Source organism: Nyctereutes procyonoides, unplaced genomic scaffold (assembly GCF_905146905.1).
Source record: "Nyctereutes procyonoides isolate TBG_1078 unplaced genomic scaffold, NYPRO_anot_genome, whole genome shotgun sequence".
NCBI classification, from domain to species: Eukaryota; Metazoa; Chordata; class Mammalia; order Carnivora; family Canidae; genus Nyctereutes; species Nyctereutes procyonoides.
In genome coordinates, this window is record NW_026575128.1 from 18,864,706 (window position 1) to 18,881,042 (window position 16,337).

A 16,337-nucleotide genomic window follows, 5' to 3' on the forward strand; every position below is an offset into this window, starting at 1 on the left:
ATAGTCAATGTCTGGCAGCAGATAATATGACCACTAGAAAAAAATTTCCCTTTCTCAAAAGAATTTGGAAATCCAGATTCTCTTATATAATCTTTTATGTGAAATCTCCAATATTTAAAATTTTGCTCAAGCATACCATATCCATATGCTAGAAATGAGCATGCGGGCCGAAGAGGACACATCTCCATGCCAAATGCAGTCAGTGGGTCACCGGTTGGCAGCTTCTTCACCACAGATTAGCAAAGGCAGTAGTTTTCAAACTGCAGAGTGTAACCCATTATTGGATCATGTAATCGAGCCTAATGGATCGCAGTAGCATTTTCCAATGAAATAGAATTGCATAGAAGAAAACAATTTAAAATGATAAAATATATCTCATTTAATAAATATGGGTATTATTACAGGAGACACACATACACATGCAATTTTTTTTTTTGTTTTTTGTTTTGGTTTTTTGAAAATAAACCTTTATTTTATACTTTATAAAAAGCAACGCAGTACCCCATAGACTGGTGTTAAATGTTGTCTACAGTGCAAAATCCATGTTCTAACATATATAATAATTGCCAGGAGTACAGTGCTCTTGTTGATCTTGTATTCAGTCAGGTTAAAACAATGGACAATAAAAGAATGAACACATTCTCATGTGCGTGATTCACTCTCGTCTGAATGCCGCAACTTGTGACTTCTTTGCTTTCTGTACTGCTAGTTATCCAAGATCTTGAAGAAATACTGAACCTCTAAGAGGCCATCGTCTGGTAGATCAGTACAGTGAACGGCATTCTGGATCTTAGTTTTACCAAAGATTGCTCTGAGGGTTCCAGAGCGTAAATGCCGGGCAATTTCAGGATCAGCAGGTCCACAGAATTCTCAAAATGTCTTTGTAGGATTATTTTGTTGAATCTCCATTGCTACACAAGGGCCAGAATATATTTCTGTCACCATCTCGTTATACTCAGATACTACTCCTTTATAAACTTCATAAAACTCCTCAACATTAACTCGATCCATGTTGAACATCTGCATAGCTGAGATTTCAAAACCTGCATCCCAGATAGCCATGAGGATCTTTCCTAGCAGTCCTTCACTGATGGCATGGGGCTTAATAATGCAACAGGTACAATTGGTAAATTTAGCGGTGTTTGCTGGTCCACAAACTCCACTTGAAGGAAAAAATAACTCCATTTCTCTGGCAGCAGAAGCAAAAGAATCAGGGCCATGATGCTGTCACTATTGAAAAAATTTTTTATGATTAGGTTTGAAGGTCACTGCCCAGGTGATGTTATTCCACTCCTTTACCTTCTATTTAAATGCTGAAATGATTGTAAAATGTGCATCTGCATGCTAGATTTTTTCTTGAACTTTAGCCATTTTTTAAAAAATGTTTTATTTACTTGAGAGAGAGAGACCACAAGCAGGGAGGAGGGGCAGAGGGAGAGGGAGAAGCAGACTCTGCTGAACAGAGGACCCTGGGATTATGACCTGAGCCTAAGGCAGATGCTTAACCCACTGAACCACCCAGGTGCTCCTTTAGCCACTTATTTTTAATTATCTGCTGGATATTATCACTTGGATAATCCACAGATCCCACAAACACAGTATAACAGAACGGTTAAAATAATGTGCCTTGTAGTCAGATCTCAGTTTGAATCTTAGGATTTCTTGGTCTGTTTCGTCATCTTTAAAATCAGGATAATCAAACCACCTGCATAGGGTTTATTATAAGAATTTGTCCTTAGAACAGTGCCGGCACATACAAAAAAAAAAATATTGTTTGAGCACCAAGCATATTCCAGACATTGCTGTAGACACTAGAGATTGATGAAAAAACTCTGCTCTTCCAAAATTAGACAGTGCTGCTTTTCAGTAGTTCAAGAAAGGAAGTTAAAATTAACAAAACATCTCCTTAATGTTTTACCCGATATGGACAATAATCCTTTTATAATGTAAACTATAAATACCCTTTTCAAATAGCCTCTGAAGTGTACTACCTCCTGACCACGAGGATGACTTCTCCCCATGGCATGTCAGGAGGTGTCCTCTCCTCCTGAGTGTCATGAGCTTCGGCTGTAATTTTGCTCTGTTAGAGAACTCGGGTGCAGAACAAGATGATGCCTGTCTTAGTCCATTAGGGCAGCCAGAACAAAGCACCGAAGAACTAGGTGGCTTATGAACAACGGAAATTTCTTTCTCACAGTTCTGGGGACTGGGAAATCCAAGATCAAGGTGCCATCAGATTCAGTGTCCTGAGAGCCTGCTTCCCGGTTGATCTTCTCGCTGTGTCCTTGTAGGACAGGAGGGGCAAAGGAACTCTCTGGAATTTCTTTCTTAAGCACATTTTCTCATTCATGAGGGCTTTTCTTTCATGACCTAATTACCTCCTAAAGGCCCTACCTCCTAATACCATCACACTGGGTATTAGGTTTAACATATGAATTTGGGGGTTGGGAGAGGACACACATACTCCGCCAAAGCAATATCCTTTCCCTTTGAGAAGCCTGCTGACGGTGAACACATACACAATCTGCGGTAACCTCCTGATGGAACTCCCTGCTTCCAGATCCATTCCCTTTTAAAACATCCATCACACTGAAACCACTGACTCCCTATAAAATAGATTCTGGCCATGACCCGTCACTTTCTAACCTTTTAATGATCCTGCACTGTCATCTGTAGAAGGGCTGGGCTCCTAGTGGGATTTGTCAGGCCCTTTAGGACTGTATCCTCACCTCTTAAGCATCATCTGATTTCGGAATTGGTCTTGTTGTCAATTAGGACAACTTGCAGTTTTCAGGACATTTAGCACTCTCCGTCAATTGGTATTGTCAGGAAGCCAAGCCTGTGATTGCGGTTGTTATGGTTATAGATCAGCTTCTGCTCCTCCAGGCCTCCTTCCACCTTCCAGATAGAAAGAGTAAGACGGTTGAGAAATGCTGCCCAGGGCTTGGACTGTGTCACATAGATATCTCTAACGGAGAGGGATACTGTGTACTTTCATTTCCTGATTTCTAGTAGTGGAAGAAGAGAGAAAGGATTGGAATTTGGGTGCTGAGTGGACACTTGTTTACACAACTGGAATGTTTGGAGCTGATTCACCCCTAATAAATCCTCAACTCTTTTTTTTTTTTAATTTTTATTAATTTATGATAGTCACACACAGAGAGAGAGAGAGAGGCAGAGACACAAGCAGAGGGAGAAGCAGGCTCCATGCACTGGGAGCCTGACGTGGGATTTGATCCCGGGTCTCCAGGATCGCGCCCTGGGCCAAAGGCAGGCACCAAACCGCTGCGCCACCCAGGGATCCCTAAATCCTCAACTCTTGAGAGTGTTTGTTCCTGCACTGAATCCACTTCGGGTCCTGAGATGTTCTGGTTCCTGGTATTTCTTCAGCCTGTCTCTTAAAGTTTTTCTTTTCATTCTCTGAGCTATGCTGTCTTTCCAATAAATTCAGTAAGAGTTAATTTTCATTGCTTGCTACCAACAAACCCTAAATTGATACCGTTTAATAAATAATTCCAGGTGTTTAAAAGTCCAGGCAGTATCAAGCTTATGAATATTCCTCTTTTTATAGTTGAGAATCTACTGAGCACTTAGTCCTGTCCATAGAATATCTCAGTGACATTTTAGGATCAAAATTTTAAAAGACTATTTTGCAGTTGTTGAAGTATCCAAAATAAATTTATGGAAATGTAAATATTCACTCAATGGAATATTCAGGTAAAATAAGTTTTCCCATTCCTGAGATCTACTCTTATTTGTACAAATTTAACCAGTGCTAGTGATAGCACTGGTTAAAAGATGGTGCAAATGGGTTACCAACACTTTGTTAAATGAAACTGATCATTATTTAAATAGTCATTTCATTAATCAACTGTCATTGACCATAAGATCCTTTTGATGATTTCTTCAACAAATCCAGTAGAAAAGTATTAGAAAAAGAAAAAAAAAATCGATGAGCTAAAATGTTTCAGAATATAAAATGGGACCAAAGAAAAATAGTAGAAGAGTATAGACTCTCAGTAAAAACTGCATTTGTAAAAATGATAACAGAAGATATCATAATGATAATGATGTCTGTAATAATACTGCTATTACTAGTTTAGGTAAATAAAGTCCTGTTAAAGTTGAATTTTAGAATCATAGAATCTGCTGCCTTGTTTCAGAGCTGAGAAAAGTGAGAGCCAACAAGGTAATCAAATGGACACTGTCGCTCAGCTAGTTAGCAGCAGAGCCAGGAAGCAAATCAAAGCAGTAACATGAATATGTGAATCTGGGGTATAAAGGAAGAAGCTCCAGATCTAAACAATAAGATTATTGAAAATCATCATTTTCCTCCTACTGAGGCCAATCTGCAAAAATCTTTGTCATTTATTAAGAATTGAATAAGAACTGAGCAACAGATTATTTCAGGTGAAAAATATTTAATGAGTGTATCTTTTGTACATGTATGTGTGTGAGCATATATTGTGTGTATGTTTAACGATAAGATTATTTATCATTAGGGGTAGAATATTTTCGATTAAAAACTAAAATTGAAAATTGGGCATATAACAGATGTAAATGTTACTATGGTGGCTATAAACAAAAACAGTAAACTCTGATCAGGTTAAAAGTATATGAAAGAAAATGCAGCATTTTTGTCTAATCTAAGTTGTTTACAAGAAAGCCTACAGCTATTCATGTTTTTTTCTACTGGAATTTAGAATGTAATTAATCACACACGATAAGCTGAAAAGAAAAACTGCAAGTATAGTAAAAATATAATCTTGTGTCTAGAATTTTGAAAATAATAACAGTTTCATACAAGAATTAAGCATGAATAATTAGCGGTTGTCAGTCAACATGAAACATATGCAAATATTTTACCAGAGGAACATTTTAAGGTAAAGTATAGTCAGTTATGACTCTTCTAAAAAAAAATTTTAATACCTCAAGCTTAACAACCAGGGCAGATAGCACAAAACTGAGTAATAGTGATTCATTTATCTCTCAAATGTTATTAGTGTGACTGAGGGAAGAGTGGTGACATGAAATGATGGGAAAGCTAGGGGCTTTTTTTTAAGTCAGAGATATAATTCAGGCATAATTACTTTCATGTTGGTTTTATAAAAAAACTTATAGGTACATTATAAGTAGTCATGTTCCAGGAAATGCAAATAGGAAAGAAATAATAAATATACAACACTTTAGTAAGTTGCAGACTTTTTTTTTGCAGGGAAAAATATTCTAATTGAATCTCACCTTGTTAGAAAGACATTATTTTGTGCAGTCATAGGTGTTCACAGGGAATAATGTTAGGAGTTGCATCAACTGGGGCTATTAGTTGTAAGCAACACAACTTACTGCAGCTAGCATAGAAAATGAATCTGTTGAGAGCTAATAATACATTCTATCTAATAAATATTGATTTTATTACATATCTCAGAGAATTGTTGGGGAAGCTGGAGAAACAGACTCAAAACTGGCCTCCAGGAACAATTCCTAGAACTGCACAGTAGAACGGGCCTGAGCAGAAGTCACCGCAGCCATAGCACCCCCGCAGCAGCAGAATGGATGAGCCAACCCAATAGGCTTCCTCCTTTGGTCATCTCCCAAGTTCAGTCCCATTTAGGGGAATCTGGTTCACAAAACCAAGGTCACATGCCTGCAGTTTAGCCACAAGGGAGTCTGAGAACGCAGGAAATTTTTGCAAATTGCCCTGGAAACAAGGAGCTCACAGTGTGGATAACTATCACATAGAGAGAGGGTGTTCAAAACATGTGGAAGTTTGGTTCACAGAATTCTAAGATGAATAGAGGTTGGAAGTTAATTTTAGCTTCTTATCCACTTGGTGCTTAATGATTTCTTTTGAGAATAGAATTATTTATGGCCACTGTTTCTAAGCAAGTTGAAGATTACTGTATCTCTAGATGTATGAATATCTGTGTATTTGCTCTCAGGAGACTTTATTACTACACTGTCCCAAGACTAGCCACCAAAACTATGTCGTCACTGGCAACATGCAGCTAGGGAGCACTTGAAGGCTGAAAATGTATTTTTTATATATTACTTAAATAAAATATTAATAAAATGAATTTCACCTGTTTAGTTTTTCTTCTTCTTCTCCTTCTTGCTCCTCCTCCTCCAAAGAAGAATCTTTGTCTTTTGCATATCATCAGTCTTGCTGTTTTGAGAATGCATATGTTGTTGTTTGAGGCCAATGAGAATTAGAATTGGCATTTGTTCCCACCTATTAGGAAATTCTCTTTTCTACCACAGTTGTTGAGAAGGTTAGGTGTATGTCTGAAGCTCTCAAAAGCCATCTTCTGAATTAAGAGATGAATTCGCCTGAGAAGGGGGACAATTGATCGGATAAATGGAACACTGAGGTCATTTCAAGCCCTGAACTCATACCAAAACTAGCTTTACTTCTGGGCTTTTTAGGAATGTGAATCAATAAATCCCTTAGGCCAGCTGGGGTTTAATGTTCTCATTTGCAATTAAAAACATCCTAACTAAAAAAAAAAAAACAAAAAACAAAACAAAACATCCTAACTGATACAATTATCAAAATCTCTATAGTGGCCTTACTGTATATTCAAATCATTACCAAAAGAATCTAGGAAGTAAAGCTCTTCTAAGTGTAAACCTATATGTATAAACTACTGTGAGTATTTTGAAAAGAAAGCACAGTTTCCAGGAATTTAGAATAAAATCTAACACATACAGCAAAATGAGTCTAATTTTATTTCTTTAAGCTATTAGAATACCAGAACATGATAACAGATTATTGAACAAGTCAAATAAATAGATTCAGCATACTGTTATTATTGAAGCAATTCCAGTCATTTATATTAGGGACTTTTCAACTTTTCAGCCATGAAATATTGTATTCAAAATAAATGTATGTGAAAGCATAATATACGAAAACAGAATGAATGTTAGTGACGTTAAACATCGCTCATCACAGATATTTATTTATTGTAGTATATTATTTGAAAGTTCAAGGTCAACATTTTAAAGCAATACACCAGCAGTTGCTAGAAAAAAAGCCAGAAATCTTTTGAAATTTTTTGCAAGACTCAGCTTGAAGTATTATTAGGGAGTTTGCCAATTTAAAAAGTCAGAGCAAAAATAGTAAGTAAACTACTCATTGTTATTACAGAAACATGGAGCCAATATTTCATTTACTATACTTAAAGAAGGAAAAGAGGAAAATTTAATAAAGCAGAAGAAAATTCCCATATTACTTGCATTTCACTTTTGATACCCCTGACACAAAGTCTCTGTAATCACGCTGGCTCTACCCTAACCTCAGCAGCCTGGGAACAGTTTAGGAATGTGGAAGTGGAAGTTTGAGGTCATTACAGACCAATAGTGGGTACAGAGTTGCCTATTCACATTGATGTTAATTTCTTATAATTAGAGAGCTGAGAGCTCACATGGTCGGATGGTTATGTTTATTCTCTTTGACTGTCCTCTTACCTTCATCTCATCCTGTCCCTAGTCCTCACCCCTACCCCGCACCCCCATTGCAATCTCTTCCCTCTGTGTCATTTCCATTGCCCTTACCCTTTTTCCCACTAAACTCTTTTAGCCGTGAGATTGGAGTAGCTGACACGGTCAGAACAATTAAAAAAAATGAATTATTTTATTTCCTTCAAATTAAAGGCCTCCAGAAGTGCTTTCAGAGAGTCATACTCCTCTGCATGGTTGGGTACCCTAAAGATGGTGTGGACCTTCAATCAACCTGCCTGCATAACTTATGTTCCCCCTGACTCCAAGCACCAAAATACTTGTTAATACATAGGAAGGAGACTCATGTACCTAGATGTTAGGTAATATATAGATATTAAAAAGGAAAATACGATGAAATTAATTTCCAGGGATCTACCATATGGGGCCCTGGTTATCATTTCAATAGCTAAAAGTTTTCACATTACTTCTAACTCTTGGGCTACTAACACAGATGTGAACATTAAATGCCTCTTTAAAAAGTCAAGTGAAGGGATCCCTGGGTGGCGCAGCGGTTTGGCGCCTGCCTTTGGCCCAGGGCGCCATCTGGAGACTCCGGATCGAATCCCATGTCGGGCTCCTGGTGCATGGAGCCTGCTTCTCCCTCTGCCTGTGTCTCTGCCTCTCTCTCTCTCTCTCTCTGTGTGTGTGACTATCATAAAATAAATAAAAATTAAAAAAAAAATCTTTAAAAAAAAAAGTCAAGTGAAAAATTTACTTGTTAAACAACTTCAGTATTATTTGTACAAATTTCTCGAAGAGAAGATCAGTTGCAGCTAATCATCACCTAATATTTATTGTGGAGCCAGAATATGCAAAGTATAAAGGAGGAAATCATCTGAAAACACCCACTCCAAGGAACAAAATCAAATCCATGCATAGCAGAGAATGACACACATAAAGCTGTCTGGTTCAACAAGCAACACCACTAATTGAGGATCTACTATGAACCAAGCCTTGTACTAGGTGTTGAGAACTCACACAACAGGAACAAAGATCTCCCTGTGGGGCATACAAAGAGAATTTCCCAGTGGTCCAGCCTTGGGATTGTACTACATTCAAATCAAGAGAGAATTTGATCTTTTCTTTTACTACCCACAAAAGTCCTTGCCTGTTTCAATATATGATCTAGGAAAATTCTCATTTTCCTACTTGCTTCTTTACTATATTCAAGACACCCTAAAGCTTCCAGGAACATCTCACACTTTGTCCCTGTAGAACCCTCATTCATTCCTACTCTCCCATTCCCTGCCATCTCGGCCTCGTGATTGCCTTCTCTCCCATTCCATACCTCACCTATAATGGCAGGTTTCATCACTTGTTGATGATTGTTTTGTGTTTAAGCAGATCGCAATTTCCAGAATCCTCTGGTCTAATGAAGAAGTAAGAAATATAAATACATATTTCAATCCTGCGGGAAAAGCATCAAAACAGAGATAGGTACAAATTTCTAAGAAGTGTGAAGGGGAGAATAACTCATGGTAGGCTCAGAGAGAGGGAGGTTAGGGGCAGGGACAGAGAGGGCTTTATGATCCAGAAATGCTATTTGCCCAAGTGAAAATACTGATGGTTCCAGGAACCCCTCCTGAAAAAAGCCTAGATTAATACATATGAAAGGACCAATTTTTGTCTCCAATAAAAAAAGCATTGAGTTTTTATTGAACACTTTTTCCTTTAAAAACATGCTCACCAGTTCTTGACAGTATTTGATGATTACCATACACATAGTTTCTCTGTGTTTATATTGATTGTCATGCATTAAGGTAGCCTTTTTCTCCATTTGCTGTCCCCTTCCACCACTTCCTCCAAAAATATTTGCAAAAGAGTATGCCTCTGTTAGGAAGCACACACAGACACATACACACCTACCCCTCAAAATAAAAAGCCATAAAATCTGTAACATCAAAAATCATGAACTGATTAATTGTATAAGGAACTACAGCAATATATGAGGATGAACTTAAGATGTAAATTTATAAATCTTCAAGAAGTATTTAGGCTCATCTCTTTAGATTTTCACAATTCTTCTCTTATTATATTTGGAAAGAAATAAGTATGGATAAACAAACAAAAACCTCTAGGGGACTGTTCCCATTCTTAAGTCATATCTTAAAAGCTCTGAAATTTGACCCAAACATGGCTATGGAGCCAGAAGAATAAGTGATTTATCACAAGTAATGGCTGTATTTTCAAACGCACTAAAACCAGAAATTCAAGATGTAGATTATACTGTAATTTTCAAGACTAGTAAGAAACCCCTCCCAATGGAGCAACATAGTTATTCAATTAGTTAAGGTGAATAAATATTATCCTTTAATTGATATCTCAGTCTGACCCAGCTGGAGCACACTGTTCTTTATCACACAAGGTACATTTCTTGCTATAAAATAATAAATTTTAGGAGATAGGGCGTATAATGGAAAAGAAATTGTTCCAGAAGAGATGTGTATAACTTGTAATCTTAAAAATTAATTTTGCCTGGGCTACATTCCAGTATTCCAGAACAATTATTACTAAAGGAACGCCACCAAATGGTAGGAAACAAGAGAATATATGTCTCTGCACACCCACTCCCACGCACAGCCTGGAATTTTGTCGGGATCCCAAGAAACCTTTTTTCTCCTTTCTAAATAGTAATTTCATTAAAATACATGTTCTACATGAAGATGTGAATGGAAAAATGGGCAGTGGAAATAAAGAGGCCAAGAAATGGAGTTCTAGAAGTCATCTAGTAAACAACTGCTGAGAAATGTGAACATTCTGGGACAATTAAGATATTGTCAGAAAATATTTTTAAGATATTTTATTAATATACTTCTGTGAAAGTTACAGATGCTGAAACCTAATTCATCCTTGAGATTTTATGGTTAGCTTATTATTCTATTTAAGAATCTAGCAAATAGGGCAGCCCTGGTGGCTCAGCGGTTTAGCGCCGCCTACAGCCCGGGGCCTGATTCTGGAGACCCAGGATCGAGTCCCATGTCAGGCTCCCTGTATGGAGCCTGCTTCTCCCTCTGCCTGTGTCTCTGCCTCTCTCTCTCTCTTCTCTGTGTATTCTCATGAATAAATAAATAAAATCTTAAAAAAATTAAAAAAAAAAGAATCTAGCAAATATTTACATTCACTTGCTAAGGGGATTTACACAGTCCTGCTTGGTTCCCACTTATCAACTTGATAAACACCTTCAAGTATTGTGAACATCGTTTATAAATGTAACATATTCTATTTCCTTTTCAGTTAAAAAGATCTGTTTGACAAACCCTTCCAAATACTTAAGGAATTCAGACAAGTTAAATTAACTTCATGAATACAATAAAACTTGAGTCCTTTTAAAATTCTAAAGATGTAGCCTTAGTAATATCCAGCAAATCAATTATTCAATTACCCATTGAAAACTAAAATTATAAGATTGTCACTCTAAGATCCTAGATTTTTCTCAAATATATAAAATACTTATTATGCATAAATTCTTAACAAAATGATATCAGTACTATGGTTCTGATTATTTTAAACTAATCCTAAATATTTCCAAAATTAAATGATGCTTCTTTCTCAGGAGACAACTGCATCCTCAGTTCACTTGGTTACTTTTGAGCAGTAATTCTGACTGAGAGTGAGATTTGCAATTTGAGAAACCCAGGACAATTATCATCAGCCACTATTTAGGTGGTTATTATTTGAGAAGACTTCTCAGCACGCTTAGGATTACTCAATGGCTAGTGATTTTGACCAAATGTAATTTTCATACAAAAATTCCTACAATCCACTTCTCACTGTACATATCTCCATGATTCAAGATACAAATAGTGTCTCTATAACCCCTAGTGGGTCCTATGCAATCCCCAACCCCCATCCACACCCATTTCCTCTCCTCTCTAGTCTCCTACTACTCTCTTTCTTTCTTTTATTTTCTCTTCTTCTTTTTTTTAGATTTATTTATCTATTTGAGAGAGAGAGAGAGAGAGAGCCAGAGGGGCAGAGGGAGAAGGAGAGACAATCTCAAGCAGACTCCAAGCTGAGCCCAGAGCCTGAAATGGGCTCAATCCCAGGATCTGGAGATCATGGCCTGAGCCCAAACCAAGAGTTGGACCCTAACTGACTGTGCCACCCAGACACCCTGAAAATATATATTGTTTTAAACAGGAAAAGGGAAGGAAGGAAAGAAGGAGGGAGAGAGAGAAAGAGATACTCTCTCTCTCTTATTCAATCCACACAAGTTCCCTTGTTACTTTTGCTACTTGCCCCATGTGCTCATGCTTTAGGACCTTTGTGTTGGCTCTTCCTTCTGCATGAAATAGTCACCTCCCAGATGTATATGTGACTTCCTGACTATCTTAGGTCTTTGCTCAGCTATCACCTCAAAGAGGCCTAGGCTGACCACCCTATTTAAAACCACAACACTCTTCCCTCTATATCTTTTCCATTTTTCCTTTTTCTCAATCACCAAACACATCTGACATACTCTACGGTGTAATTATTTACTCATTTATTTCCTGTTTGCCTGTTTCTCCAAAGCACCATGAGAGACAGGATTTTCTTCTTAGTCAGTGCTGAATTCCTGTCACCCAAAATGGTGCCTGACGCGTAGATGCTTCTCAAAAAAAATTTGTTGAACGAATGAATAAATGGAGTGAAGTAGCTGACTTCTGGGTGCCACAAAGAGAGTCTACATGGATACTATTTTTTTTGGAGAGAGGAGCTTTATCCTTTTTAAAGATGCACAGGTGGAGAGGCACTGGAACAATTGCTTCAACAAGTAACACGTAGGTGTGGAAATAGCCCCTGCCTGTTCCTCCAGCAAGCCTGCGATGATCTCTGCCTGTTTTTTTTTTTTTTAAAGATTACTTATTTATTTATTTTACAGAGAGAGAGCAAGAGACCCACAAGCAGGAGGAGCAGCAGAGGGAGAGGGAGAAGCAGACTCCCCACTGACAGAGAGCCCGATGTGGGGCTCCATCCCAGGACCCTGGGATCATGACCTGAGCTGAAGGTAGACACTTATAGGACTGAGCCCCCCCAGGAGCCCCCTCTGGCTGTTTTCTAAACACTGTTGGTAGCAATTATTCATGTTTGAAAGTAAGGTTACGTTTCTCTTAAAATATTCCTTCATTGGGATTTTCACTCTTTAAAATCAGTATCATCCTGGGCCCCCTGGGTGGCTCAGTGGTTGAGCGTCTGCCTTTGGCCCAGGGTGTGACCCTGGGGTTCAGGATCGAGTCCCACATCGGGCTTCCTGCATGGAGCCTGCTTCTCCCTCTGCCTGTGTCTCTGCCTCTCTCTCTCTCTCTCTCAGTGTCTCTCATGAATAAATAAATTAAAACAAAACAAAAAAAAATCAGTGTCATTCCTTAAATAGTCCAAAGCAGTAACTGAAGTTCACACCCCAGTGCAATTCATTCCATTTCTGTACTGGATTCTCCCTATTTCTAGTTTGTTCCATTAACCAGAAGGGGGGTTGAGAGACAAATTGTTTTCTCACGGTACAAGGTCTGAATAGAATAATTAGGCCAGTCAATTCCCAGAGTGCAATGGCTAAATTTTTCATTCTCAGAGTCACACTGCGTATCTGCAAGCCACAGCACTGTTGAGTATCAAATATTCCACAGGCGTTCCTGTGAGGAGCCCCCTCCGAGGGCTCAGGGCTGCCTGGTACAGATCAAAATGGATTTTGCCTCCAGGTTTATTGTGCAGGAGGGAACTGTGTGAGAGACCCCTCACTTCTTTTATCACTATTAATATGGGAGCAGAACAAAAGAAGAGCTGACTCTGGTTCTCTCTGTTCTGAGTGGTCATCTGCTTTATTTTATCTTTTGTATGGAAAGTACTGGAGTGGAGGGAGAAGTAAAGCCACTTGCCATCCATCCTTTTCGATCAATGTTCGTTGTATAGAAGTAAGATCATCTTGTCCTGACTTGCACTACCCCAGAGAACAACAATTAAACGCTCTTAATAAAGACAATTCCCAGATGTCCTATAGACTAGTCCAACCTGGCACTCCCGAAGCACATACTTGGACTCAGAGCAATGCCCAAAGGCACAAATGAAAAAAAAAAAAAAAAAAAGCAAAACAAACCACTTTCAGGCAGAATCTTGGAATTTCCCAGGCTATCCTTTCCTTGAATTCTGTTTGACTTAAATCAAAAGGTCAGCATGTACAGTTTGACAGCCTGTGGGCGCCATATTGGATGACAGGAATGCCTCCATTACCAGAAGAGGAGCTAAGCCAAAGAATGGACTACAACCTTGTGGATTATCTTTTTTTACAGTGGCTATTACCTGCTATATTTAGAAAAAAATGGGGTCCTTGTTTTTTTGAGGTTAACCCTAAGATTTTTTTAGAGATCTTGAAAGTTGGTTGCCACTAGGTAAGCAGGAGATTTACAGACAGATCTAGACAGATCACCCTTGTTTTAGAAAAACCATTTAAATGGACCCTTCAGTTTCACTGATGTAATTATAATACAGAGCCAAACCTTAGAGGAGAACTCAAGGTCATTATTTACCTGACTGCAGATGCTGAAAGGGAATCAGGTCATTACTTTTTCATCTGCTTTTTGCTTTTATGTATTATGGTTAAGAGTTACAGCTATCCCTTCATTTTATTGAGCATGGAGTTTCTGCTTCTCTTTACCATCTTTCTTATTGTTCTAGAATAACTTATGAGGATTATGTGGTAAAATGATTTTGTTATGTCATTTATTATTATGTCATTTATCATGTCAGACTGGAAGTAATATATCACATATTTTAGATGTTTGTGCTATCACTGTAGCAACTCCATAAGGTGGGTATACAGGGAAAGGCAAATTTTATTAAAATAGACAGAATTGAAGAGGCTTCCACCTTCTTGGGAAGGGACATAGTTCATCCCTGTTTAGATAAAAAATGATCTTGGAATTTTATAAATCTTTTGTTGGAAAAATATTTGCTAGGTATTGTCTGAATGACTGGGGACTAGTTGCAGAAGGTGCTGTACTTTCTGCCAACTACACATTGTGAGGGAGTTTGACTTTCTCTAGGAAGCCTGGAAGAAAAGGGATTAGCGGCCTGAAAACTGGGAAGAGGGGAATGGGAAAGGGAAAGATGCAAAGAAAGCGCAGAGGGGGAGAAAGGAGAAAGGGAAAGAGGAAGGGAGAGAAAAGAAAGGGAGAAAGAGAAAGAGAAGAAGGGGCTGTGTCTTTTAGAGCCTAGAATCAATAGGCATTGACCTGGAAAGAAAGTTGGCCAGCAAGAAATTCCTTGTGGCAGCAGTGGCTAATAAATTCTAGGACAGAGTTTATTCCAAGATTTCAGTTGTGTGCTGGGCTGTCTTATGATGCACCTGCTTCTCTGCTTCCATTATCATCTCCTTCACTACTTCACAACATAGAAGCTGTTCCTGGTGCTTTCTAAGGCTGATCCCTTCATCGGCTCTGGCATCACAGGAACTTTATCATATTTACAATCCCTCACTTTAATGTACTCAGTGTCTCCCATCTGGATCCTTTGGATTAGCTTTTAAAAATGAACTAATCCTCCCAATCCTGTCACTTTATCTTCCACCATATGCACAAATTTACTCAAAATGATCAAAAACTTAAATGTAAGAGCTAAAACTATAAAACTTTTAGAATAAAACATAGGGGGAAAATTTCATAACATTGGATTTGGTGATGATTTCTTGGGTAGGATACCAAAAACACAGGCAACAAAAACAAAAGGAGACAAGTGGAAGAACTCTTTCAAACTTAAAACATATTGCACATCAGGAAATACTCAACAGAAGAAAAGGTAGCCTACAAATGGGAAAAAATATTTGCAAGTCACCTGATAGAGGATTAATAATTAGAACATATAAATAACTCCTAAAACTCAACAATGAAAAAACAACCTGGTTAAAACACAGGCCAAGAATTTGAACAAACATTTCTCCAAAGAAGATATACAAAGTTCAGTAAGCACATGAAAGATGCTAAACATTAGGAATCATTGTGGACATGCAAATTAAAACCACAATGAGCTATCACCTCAAACTCATTAGGTTGGCCATTATGTATATAAGATAACCCCAGAAAATAATTGTTGGTGAGGATGTAGAGAATTTGGAACCTTTGTGTGTTGCTGATGGGAGTGTAAAAAGGTGCAGCCATTGTGGAAACCAGCATGGTGGTTTCTCAAAAACTTAAATATACAATGGCCATTCTATTGCAATTTCTCTTCTGGATATATAGTCAAAAGAAATGAAAGCCATGAACCAAACAAAGATCTTTACATACACCCATGCTCATAGCAGCATTATTCACAATAGCTAAAAGGCAGAAGCAACCCATACGTCCACTGATGGAAAAATAAATATACAATGTGTGGTATATGTCCGTGCAATGGAATATTATTGAGCCTCAAAAAGGAAGTTCTGACACAATGCTGCAACATGGATGAAATAAGAAACAAAAGGACAGATATTGCATGATTTCACTTATATGAGATAACTAGAATAGTCAAATGTATACAGACAAAAGATAGAATTGTGGCTCCTAGGGGCAGGTGGAAAGGAGGAATGGGGAGGTAGTGTATAATGGGTAGGGTATTTCAGTTTGGGAAAATAAAAGGTTCTTGGAGATGGATGGTGCTGATGGTTTCACAACAATGTGAATGTACTTAATGGAACAGAACTTAAAAATGGTTGAAATGGTAACTTTTATGATTTACCATACACACGCACACAATACCTCAACCATCTCGTTATTTCACTTCTCTTCTTCATAGTTGGCATCTAAAAAGCATATCTTTTCTTTGTCTTCCCATGTGCACCCTACCCATTCATCCCACAGCTCGCTACAATCTGACTTATTTTCTCCACACCA

At 38.0% G+C, this 16,337-nt stretch overlaps 1 pseudogene; it reads right to left on the reverse strand.

The window, feature by feature from the left end:
* Positions 1 to 462: 462 nt before the first annotated feature.
* On the reverse strand, positions 463 to 2,566 carry LOC129520613 (nucleoside diphosphate kinase 7-like; annotated as a pseudogene).
* Positions 2,567 to 16,337: the final 13,771 nt, after the last annotated feature.